Source organism: Phascolarctos cinereus, unplaced genomic scaffold (assembly GCF_003287225.1).
Source record: "Phascolarctos cinereus isolate Bilbo 61053 unplaced genomic scaffold, phaCin_HiC Scaffold_3;HRSCAF=262, whole genome shotgun sequence".
NCBI classification, from domain to species: domain Eukaryota; kingdom Metazoa; phylum Chordata; class Mammalia; order Diprotodontia; family Phascolarctidae; genus Phascolarctos; species Phascolarctos cinereus.
The window spans coordinates 77,737,960-77,749,863 of NW_027555736.1; the positions used below are offsets into that span (position 1 = coordinate 77,737,960).

Here is an 11,904-nt window from a genome sequence, read left to right on the forward strand (position 1 = left end):
CTTAGTACTCTTTGAAAGAGATTGGTTTATAGGAACTTGGAACAGGTGGTACCTAAGGGTCAGAATGGATATCTTGCTGGTTCTAATCACTTTCTTCTTTAATGTGGTCACTAGGGTAGTAGCTCCAGGAAATTCCTGGATTTCAGTAATGCATTTAAAAATGTTTTTCATAGTATATTTAGGAAAGAGATGAAGGAGAACACACTGGTCAGATTGCCAGGTCAATATCAAGATTATCAACAGTAAGATACACAAGTTTAGGGTGAGTTTCCAGTAAAGAAAAACCAGTGTGTGAATGAGGCTATAGACCATTGGGCCCCTGGACAAAAAAAAAATTCTAACAAACTAGAGGATGAAATGGATGAATGGACCTTTGAGAATGACAATGATGACTGAGGGGTAGAAGGTTGTATCAAAATACATGACCTTGGTGGGTGAGAAAGTTTATCTTCTTTTCCTCTGGGTCTCTGCCTTCCTTCTTCCTTCTGTATTGTCCATGGCCACCATTTCCCTCTCATCTCACCCCTTTTGTTCTTTTTATCTTTCCCTCTATCTTTTCCCCTCTACTTCAACTGGAAATTACTTAGATAAGAGGTAGATATTGAAAGATACTCTTTACACCACCCTATCCTCCCCAGTATGGGTATTTGGTTGGAATTGTATATTTCTACCCATTTTTCCCCCATTCTGTTTTATCCAGTTTCCCTGTTCTACACCAAGAGGAAACATACCCAATAGTTTACTAACAGCATCAATAATTGAGAGACTTCCTCTGGCAGCAAATTCTTCTCCATGATCAATCAGAGCTTTTTTCATTGCCTCGTACCCATATAATACAACAACAGGCTCAGAACCAATGTACAGAGTAAACACTGGACCATAGCTTTTCACCAGCTGTGGGAAGAGACACAGACACATTGACAGTTACTGCCAAGTTGGCAGCTTAGTTTACCACTGATGATCTCATTGGAGAAGTTTTCAATCGATTAGAAGCCCCTTCAAAACATTTTTGATGTTTTGGATATAACAGCAAGGATCCAAGCAAAATACACATCTGACCCGGGACCCAGATGGGCCTAAACCACAAAATCCCATTCCCTTCTGTGGGGTAGCAGCCAGTAGGATGGTCAATGAAAGACATCAAGATTTTATCCTTCCTGTGAAAGGAAGGAGTTTGGTTTCTTTGGGTTTTTTTTTCTTTTCTGAATCTTTGAGAACACCTGAGCTGAGGAAAAGAGAGAATGCCATTAGTGAAATCCTGAACCAGGGGAGGCAGGGCTATCCAGGCCTCTTTCCCCACTGGAAACTCCACAAACCAATACAATAATATCATTAGAGTTGGAGCCAGAAGGGACTTTAGAGATCATACAATCCATTCATCTAATGTTGGACATGTGGAAGCTCAAAGAGCAGTTTGAAGGTTTACCAGGTCATAATGATTATATAACATGGCTATAAAGCACTTTCATTTGTGTTAACTTCATTTGATCTTCACACACAACCTTATGAGGCAGATAGGACCCTAATGCACAATTTTCCTCTTACACATCAAGAAACTACAAAGGCTCAGAGAGATGAAATCACTTCCCAAGGACACAAGGCTAGTATGTGTAAGAGCCTGGACTTGAACCCAGGCCTTTCTAATTCTGTGTCCAATGCTCTTCCTATTACCCAAGGCTGCCTCTCAAAGGCTTTGAGAGTTACAGGGTCTAGATCTTGATCTAGGGATACTCAAGAGTTCAGAACTTACTGGTGTCCCTGAGCCCAGGCTTGCTTTCAGCCAGGCACACTTAGGATTATACACAAGCATAGAGGCTGCACACAGAGACTGTGCCAGTGCTCCTGTGGAGCCTTGTGCAGGGAAAACATCTCCACTCTGATCCCTGAATGTTTGCAGAACCCTTTCTTTTCCCCCAGCAATGAGGAACAATCAAACTCATGAAATACTCTCTTTTTGCATATGATGGTGATGGCTCTCTCCAAAGTTATTAATGTTCTCTTAATTGCCAAAACCAGTGGCCTTTTCTCAATCCTCATTCTTCTCAATCTATCCACAGCCTTTGACATTGTCAATCATGCTATCCTCCTTGATATTCTCTTTTCTCTAGGTTTTCAGGACACCATTCTTTCCTGGTTCTTCTCCTACCTATTTGGCCACTCCTCATTCTGCTTGGGGAAGCTAGGTGGCATAGTAGATAGGGTCCCAGGCCTGGAGCCAGGAAGACTTGAATTCAAATACAGCCTTAGACAATTGCTAGGTGTGTGACCTCAGGCAAGTCATTTAACCTTTTTTTTTACCTCAGTATCCTCATCAGTAAAATGAGTTGGAGAAGGAATGGCAAACTACTCCAGTATTTCTCCAAGAAAATCCCAAAAGGGGTCACAAAGAGTTGGACGTAACTGAAATGATTAAACAACAATCTTGTTCTGTTTTGCTGGATCCTCATCGAGGTCACACCGTCTAACCATAGGTGTCCCTCAGGGCTCTGCCCTGGAATCCTCTTCTCTTCTCTCTCCACACTACTTCACTTGGTGATTTTATCAGCTCCCATGGATTTAATTACCATCTCTGTGCTGATGATTCTCAAATCTACCTATCCTTCCCTAATCTCCATACTGACTTTCAATCTCCAACTGCCTTTCAAGCATTTCAAAATGGATGTCCAATAGACATCTTAATCGCAATATGTCCAAGGCATGTCATCATCTTTCCCCCTAAACCCTCCCTACTCCAAACTTCTTTGTTACTGCAAAGACCAGCACCATCTTCCTAGTTTCTCAAGCTCGCTACCTAGGAGTCATTTGAGGAGTCCTTGTCTGTAATCCTAAGTGTGCCTGGCTGAAAGCCAGCCTGGGCTCAGGAACACCAGCAAGTTCTGAACTCTTGAGTATCTCTAGATCATAAACTCTCACCTCCCATATCCAAGCTGTTGCCAAGTTCTGTTGATTTTACCTTTGCAACATCTCTCATATAGGCCCTCCTCTCTTCTCTAATACAGCCACCACTCTAGTGGAGATATTCATCACCTCACATCTAGACCACTGAAACAGCCTAGCCAACTGGGTCTACTAGATGCAAGTCTATCTCACTCTAATCCAACCTCCATTCAATCAACAAAGTGATTTTCCTAAAGTACAGGTTCAACTATGTCACTCTCCTACTCAATAAATTCCAATAAATCCCCTATTGCCTCCAGAATCAAATACAAAATCCTCAGTTTGGGATTCAAAGCTCTTCATAACATAGTGCCTGCCCCTTACTTTTCCAGTCTTCTTACTCCTCACCACACACTCTTTGATCCAGTGACCCTGGCCTACTTACTCTTTCATGAAAAAGACACTCCAGCTCTCAACTGCAGACATTTTCTCAGGCTGCCTGTCATGCCTGGGATGCTCTCTCTTCTCATCTCTGCCCACTGTCTTCGCTAATTTCCTTGAAATCCCATCTAAAATCTTCTCATTGACAGGAAACCTCACCCAATCACTTTCAGTTCTACTGCCTTCCCTCTTTTAATTATTTCCTGTTGATCTTTTGTATATCTTGTTTGTCCATATTTGTTTACTTTTTATCTCCCCCATTAGATAATGAGCTCCTTAAGAGCAAGGACTATCTTTCCCCTCTTTTTTTTTTTTATTGCCTGGCACATGACTACTAATAATGATGGCTCCTTGAACTTTCAAGCCAAGAGGAAGCAAGTGAAACATTCTTATACTCATGCCTTTGAGAATGTGTAGCAATTACCCTCAATTACCCCACATATACAGACTCCTATTAGAACCCAGTAACACCTAACTAAAGCTGATTCACTAGATCCTTCTAGCCACAGCATAGCTATGAATCAAAATATGAATCAGATAACACATAAACTAGTTTCTAAAATCCTTAGTATGATCTGTTTGAACACACAATCTCTAGAAAGAAGGATGCTAAAAGCCAGGACCAGAACATCTTTTTTTAAAAATAATGCTAACTTACTGAGCCAAAGGATTTGGTGATATCCTTAGAGTCTAACTGCAGCATATTTCCAACAATTGGAAAAGGAACAGGGCCAGCTGGAAGCTGTCCTTTTCCATGACTCTTTCTCCACACTGAAATTAGAAGCTGACAAGAAATACACAGGACCAGGACAAGAGCAGTGATCACAGAGATCACATGAGACCTCTTCCTTAATCCTAATGCAATGGAGGGCTGAGAATTCAAAGCCTGTGAAAACTGCAAATACAAGATTAATTAGCCAATAACTCCTCCTTCTTTAAGACAAAATGTGGTTTCACTGTCAAAGGACTTTGGCTTGCTAGCCTCTTAATTATCTCTTATGCCATTATTACTGGGCTTTTTGGTATTTTTCAAACCAAAACTATGATTTCCTTCCTACATGACATGTCAGCAGCAGCATCTGTAACTTAATAGTGCCAGAGACAATAGGCTATTGAAAGGTTAAAGTGACCTTCTTGTGGTTACCTAATATGCATCCAAAGCAGAATCATTATCCAGTACCTCACACTGTCTCCAGTTACATGATAGGAGGTGACATTTGCATAATGTCCTTGCAAGGTTAAGGGAACAGCTCTGATGGCTTTTATCCTCCTATTTATTTTTTACAGGACTTAGGCATTCATGGGTATTATGCAGAATCTCTGTCCACTAAAATAAAATTGCCTAGACCCCAGAGAGGGCAAATGATTGACCAAGGATCACATGGCCAGTGTAGGTCAAAGGCAGGGCTTGGAACTTGACCCCAAGGCCAATCTACTGTCTGCTCTGCTAATCTACCTCCCTTCTCTTTAAATATGGCCTATTTGAATATATGCAGACCCGTTGGGGATTTTGTATTTGGGTTTTCGTTTTGTTCCCCATGTTCAAAAGTCATAAAATATTTAAAAGGGGAAAGGAAGCCCAGTTGAACTTCTGATCTTTTGAGTGTCTTAGATTTTTTTTTTCTGTATGTCTGGTCTGCATGAGTGGAGTTAATGAAGGCTGGGTCAGGAAAGAGGCTCTGATGAACAAACAGCTCCCAGGCTTCTGTGCTTTCACCTTTACTAATAATCCTGATTCCTCCTGTGGTATTTTGGGCCAGTTTCTGAAAATCTAATATGGCAAAGTTCAACTGGACTGAATGGCTTTTAAAGTCCCTTTCAGCTCTAAATTTCTTTGATACTTTCTCTAATTCAGTTCATTGAGACTGCTGGAGAGGGAATGAGGAGGGCATCAGGTAGGTATATGCACAGACAGACAGAGCAGTAAGATGTTGTTTTCAGACTATCTGGCATTGTCAGGATCCTTAGGGAACACAGTCCTGACAAGAGCTGCACTTTTCATTCCCATGAGACTGAGAGCTGAATCTTAAGAATTGCATCAAAACAATCTTTTCTCTCAGGTTACTCTTTTACCTACTCAAGGAGCAGAAGACAGTTTTCTTCCCTGTTTCTTAAATGATTCAGAGTTCATTCTGAGTAAGAATGGAGGAAATGGAATAAGGAATGTAGAGGCTAAGGTGAGCATAATTTAATGACGTAAGACTCACAGAGGAGGGCTGAAAGTGTTGGGGGAGGGGGTGGGAGTGTGTGAGAGGAGACTGAGTTAGTGAAGAGTGCTGTACTTGGACTTAGAAGACCTGTGTTTAAATTCTGGTTCTGCTGCTTGGCCAAAGACAAGTCACTGCTCTTGTCTGAGCCTCACTTTTCTCATCTTCAGAATGGGGGTTTGCACCATGGATGTCACAGTGTTGTCGAGAAGAAAGTACTTTGTTGCTTTAGTGATATATTACTACTGGTCTCAAGCTGTTTTTCGTTGTCGTTCGGGTTTTTTTTTTTGGTTTGTTTTTCCCCCAAGGGGGGATCACAGGATCATAAATTTTAGACTCAGAGCTAGAAAAGATTACAAATGAGTCTTCAGTAGCGACCACCTCCTTTAAACTGAGGCTCAACGAAGGTAAATAAGTTGCCCCAGGTACCGTAATTAGTAGGTGGCATAGCCACAATCCTAACCAGGTTCTCTGATTTAAAATCCAACGCCTTTCCACCATAACCGCGGGGGAAAGAAGATTAGACCCTCAGTGGAAGGAAGTTGCCACAGGCAGCCAAAACTAACCTGAGTTCCCCGCGTCCTTCCCGACTGATGCCGGGTGAGCCACACTGGCTCCTGGGTCCCTCTCGGACGCTGTCCAATTCTCCTCCCTGTGATAAGACTTCTCAGCTAAGGCAGCCTGGCTTTACAACATGTCTCCCTTCTGAAGTTTCTGGATTCCTGGGCTATCTTCTCAGAGCTCTAATTTGGACCAATAGGACAGATCCCCATCCTGGACTGCCCCCAGTCAGCTGCAGGTTAACCTATTATCTCCTGGAAAGGAACCTCGCAGCCCAGAGAGAAAGGGCAGAATGGAGAAAAAGGAGGAGACAGGAGGAGACAAGCCTGGCCAATTTCCCATCTTCCCAAACCTCTAACCTAAATGATTCCTGGGACAGGAACGGCCGGCCATAGAGGAGGAATCACACAGAACTTGTTCGGGATGGTGAAGGAACCTCAGAGGACAAGTAGTCTATTTAACCACTAATCCCTTCGACAGCCTCAGTGACTAGTCTTCATGTCTCTTCTTGAAGACTTGCGACCATGAAGGAATCAATCCTTGCCCTCTGCCCCCTAGAAGCAGCCCGTTTCATTTTCGGATAGCTCTAATTAGAAGTGTTTGCTAACCCTTGCAGCTTCACGTCAGCAGCCATTTATTAGGCAACTACTATTGTGCTAGGCACTGTGCTAGTTAAAAAGACAAAAGTGAAACAGTCTTTGGTCCCCAAGATCTTACATTCTATCAAAGAAAACAGCATGTTCATAGCTAACATATAGATATGGGTGATGGCAAATAGGAGAGCACGGAGCTGAGGGGCTTAGGAAAAACTTCATGCAGAAGGTGGTTCTTCAACTGAAGCTTAAATGAAATAATAACAGCTGGCACTTCTATAGCATTGTAAGGTTTCCAGAGCACTTTTCATGTATTATCTTATTTGATCCTCACAACAATACTGGGTGATAAGTGCTATTGTGATCCTCTTCATCCTGAAAGAGATTACAAACCAATGATTCCAGCTCTAACCAACTTGGGAAAACCTATTGTAAAATTTTCAGTGTAAGCATTTACAGAAATCTGTGATTTTGCAAATTAGGGCTTGATTTTTTGTTTTGATTGCCTACATTTAAGAAACTGTTAAATATGAGGGATAAATTTAAAAGTATGTGTGCATATTTCTTTTTTCCTGCAGTCTGGTTGTTAAATATTTACTACTACACCCCCATATTGATTTATAATCATTGCTTGAGTTCTGGACTGCAGTAGAAGACTTACAGACTGATCATCACCAGACTGGCCCCAAAAGGCCCAATGGGAGTGGAAAGTTCACCTCTCATGTGCCAGGGGAGTGAAGAGATAAATGGCTATGAATTCACTAGTAACCAACCCGGAGCAAAAAAGAGAGACCTGTTTGAATTGTCTCAGAACAAGGCATTCCTACAGCTAACTAAGGTGACCCTTTGTTTAGCAGATGGAACTGTGGGACCTGAGTTTCAATGTCCTTTCTGCAATGTACCACTGAGAAATGAGCACAATAATCCTGTGCTTTGTTCACAATACAGTATGATTTCAAGTCCTAAATACAATGACTCTCAATGCAGATCAAGATCATCACACTACCTTTCTTGGCTACCACATCATGCTACTGGTTATTCAGTTTGCACTCCTCTGCAATCCACAGATTCACTTCTTACACACTGAATTGCAACCATGATTCCTCCATCTCATAATTGTAAATTTTATTTTTAACCCAAATACATTTTACCCTTAGCTCTATGAAATTTCTTCCTACTTCCAGCTGAATGGTCTAGTTTGTCAAGACCTTTCCTCACTCTATCATAGGGTATGTTCATTGTTCTTCCCAGCTTTGTGTCATCTGCAAACTTGATAAGCATGGTATTTATGCCTTTTTCCAAATCATGATAAAAATGTTAAACAGAAGGGGGTGAAACACAGATCCCTGAAGATCTCCACTAGAGCCCATCTTCCAAGGTGATGTTGACTATACTCACTCACACCCTCTCTTTCCCAAACCCAGAGCTGGGCTGGTTCCCCACTTCTGAGGCTGACTGAGGGCCCTCAGCTCCCAGCATCTCACTGTATTGGTGCCTGCCAGTAAGGACACGCAATTGACTTTAACCTCATTGCACCTCTTTGTTGCTGTCCAACTCTTCATGATTCTGTTTTTGTTTTTGTTTTTTCTTTTTTTCCATGGCCAAAGTTGTTTATTTCAATATATTCTGTTCACAAGAATTAATTAGAAGAATTATTTCACCATACATGCCTGAGAAGTAAGATCCTGGGGGCATCCAAATGTTGAGTTTTGGAGGCCAGTCCACTTCATTATTCTGGCCAAAATGCACACCATCAGGGTTTCTCTCTCGTCCATTGATTGCTTCCAATCCAGATGTTCAAACACTCTGTCATCCCCAAAGCAAGCTCAAAGCAATTGGTTCAGGCATTCTCAGGTCTGTACCTCTCCTAAATCCTCTCTTTTTGTATCTCCAGCACCTGGCAAACAGGTGGTGCAGAATAAATGCTTATGGCGCTACTGGCTGCTTACTCTAGACCAGAGGATTAGATCTCTGTGGAAGAGTTCTCCCAAATGTAACCAACATCAACCTCTTTGCTACAGTTTCTGCCTCCTAGGCCGAAGAGAATTAGGCTGATCACTTCACCTTACTCTCACCTCACTTCTCATAGCTGGAGGAAGGCTTTCTTTTCTTCTCTTTTTTTTCCTTTTTCTTTTCTTTTTGCTAGGCAATGAGGTTAAGTGACTTGCCCAGGAAGTGTCTGAGGTCAAATTTGAACTCAGATCTTCCTGACCCTTGGTCTAGTACTCTATCCGCTGTGCCGTCTCACTGCCTCCTCAGTGCCTACTATACCTCAGCACTCCTAAATTTAGGCAGTCCACCAGCTTTAGCCTCCTGGTAGCAGGGATTACAGCTGTGTGCCGCCACATTCAGCATCTTTTCCAGAATAGCAACAGAGACTTTATCCATAAATTTAAAATAAAATGCATTTGGTTTCATATATTAGTATCTACAATATCTTTATTTTGGCTTTATTGTTAAATAAATGGGTGTGTTTAAGACCAAAGAAAACAATAAAATCAATATTTTTTTAAAAAGAAAGAAACTTTGTCAAATTCTTTCCTCAAATTTAGGTTAATTGTAGCTACAGTATTCCCCCAGTGTACCTGTGCAGTGACCCAGTCAAAAAAAAAGAACAATCTGGCAAGATCTATTCGGTTTTTTTAATCAACTAATTTATTTTTAGTTTTCAAAAGATCTATTCTTGAAGAAGCTATGCAAGCTCCTTGTGATCACTGCTTTCTTTTATAAATATTCACTAACTATATTTTAGACATCAGAGGGAGGCAGGGAAAGAGAAAAGCAAAGCAGAAAGGTTTTTGTTAGAAATCAAAGTCATGCTTGCTGGACTTCAGATTGCAAAAACCATTCTCTACCCTTTTCTGAAATGTTGAATGTTCTCCCTTCCCCAGATCTTACTACCTTTCCTATTCTTGATCTTTCAAAGATCTCTAACAATAGCTCTGCAATCATATCTGCTAGTCCTTTCGGAGCCTGGTAACAATCTTGTCACCTCCTTTATCCAACCCTTCCTCTTCCCTGGCAAGGTGACCACCCCAATCCAAACCCTTATCACCCCCCCAGGCACTATTCCCATAGCATCCGAACTGGGATCTCTACATTAAGTTTTTCTCCTCTCCAACCCATTCTCCATTCAGCTGCCAGACCGACATTCCTAAAACATGAGTTAGATGTTTGTCCTCTGTTCAAGAATGTTTAGAATCTCTCTATTACTTCTAAGACAAAATGCCAGCTGCTGTGTTTGGCACAAAAAGTCCTTTGTAATCTGACTTCATTCTACCTTTCCAGATTAAAATCTGTTTAGGAATCTATTACTCCACCTCACACATTCACCATCCCAGCCAAACCCTTCAAAATGCATTGCCTACATTTTGCATATACTTTCCTGTGTGTGTATTCTCCTCAGCCCCAGAACAATTTAAATTCCTTGAGGGATGGGACTATTTTGGTTTTATCTCTGCATGCATCTTGCCTAGCACACTGTGTGGCACATACAGATACTTAGTAAAGGCATATTCAATTGAATTAAATAGAAAGGGAAATGAACAGCTCTTTAAATGTCACTCTACTTAGCTCAGGCATCAACTCCTTATTGATCATTCTCATTATGTCCTTTCAAGTTTAAAGATCTGATTCTCATTGAAAGAGAATCAAAAACAAAATAAAAATCCTATCTCCAATATTTAGCCATTGCCTGAAGGTTTCTAGTAAGGAGTAACACATTAGCTCAAGAAGCAGTTCATTCCATTGTTGGCTAGCTCTCATCTAATTAACAGGCCTAATTAAGAGGTTTTCCCCTTCTTTAAGTCACATGACCCTCTGCAATTTCTACCCATTGTTCCTGGTTCTGTCCTCTGGGACTAGCCAGGATAAATGCAATTTCTCTTCCAAACGACAGTGCTTCAAAAGTTGGTGACTCCCAATCAGTCTTAATCTTCTCTTCCCCAGGTTAAATGTCTCTAGTTCCTTTAATAGATTTCCATATGGCATGATCCCTAATACCAGATTCTGATAGCTTTTCATCTGTCCTCCCTTCTCTACTACTACCCTAATACAGGCTCTCATTACTAGCTGTCTCATTCAGGTGGTTTAAAGTTCGGAGCACACCTTAAAGCTTGGAGACTGTACTGGGGAGGCTGTCATGTACTTAAGCAAAGGGCTGGCCTACTGGCAGCCCTGAATAATTGGAAGTGAATAGTGACTCTTTGTTTAGAACAATGGATGACATACTTAAATTCTGATTTGAACCAAATGAATGCAGTTAGGAGAGTATGGATGCACTAAAGGGGAGCACTGTTGGCAACCTTGTCTTCAACAAGATTTCTATATTATCTGTCTGCATATTCTGTTCTCTAGTAGGCTTCTATATGCCATCCCCTAATGTATGTATGTGTGTGTGTGTGTATATATGTACATACACAAACATATACATACATGTATGCATACATTGCTCATGCATAAATATGCATATATGTCTCATAATTTATTAGCAAAACCTAGCAATATATGTGTCCACCTGATTTTCCAAAGACAAGAGGGGAAGATCACCCTTTCACTGATCTAGAGCAGAGATTTTAATCTTTTCATATAATGAAACCTTCTCATAGTCTCACAAAGGCTATAGACTCCTCCACATAATGTTTTTAAGCCCATGAAATACATCAGATTATAACATAAACTAGCTATACTGAAGTCATTTTCAAAATATTAAAAGACTAAATTCAGATTAAGAACCCCTGTTAGAGATTTTTCTGTGTAACACACACACATGTCTACTATTGAGTTAGATTAAGTGTATGCAACTCAGGATTGCAAGCCCCATGGAGACTAGTCAATCACCATTGCAGCTAGTAGTATAAAACTAACAATTGTACTCATGGTCACTTCTTCCTCTAGGGAGACTATGGGACAGGAACAACAAAAGGTTCATAGACTTTCCCTGTAATGAACTTTGACCAGGAAGGAATTGGATTTCCCACTTGAACAAGATTTCTGCGTACCCCAGGATCAAGAATCCTAAGGCCCAGGGGGCAGCTATGTGGTTGATAGGGATTGAATATCAGTCAATGTTTTCTCTTCTATCCTCATTAAATGATTCAAGTCCTTAGTAAATGTCCCTTGAATGTGCCCCATGCTTTTAATATGCATGCTTATATTCTGCAATTAAATTAGGCAGGTGAATATTGTCAACTGAGTTGGAAGCAAGGTAGTGTATGTACGGAGGG

The 11,904-nt window shown here is 41.1% G+C and overlaps 1 pseudogene across 1 annotated transcript in view; it reads right to left on the minus strand.

The window, feature by feature from the left end:
* LOC144456389 (cytochrome P450 2C55-like) overlaps nt 1-9,034 on the minus strand; it is a 59,329-nt pseudogene extending 50,295 nt beyond the window's left edge. The window contains exons 1-3 of the transcript XR_013485504.1: nt 8,951-9,034; nt 3,977-4,204; nt 732-894 (exon numbers count right to left, since the gene is read on the minus strand). The product of XR_013485504.1 is annotated as a cytochrome P450 2C55-like (transcript). The remainder of the gene's footprint in view (nt 1-731; nt 895-3,976; nt 4,205-8,950) is intronic.
* Between the last annotated feature and the right edge of the window lie 2,870 nt (nt 9,035-11,904).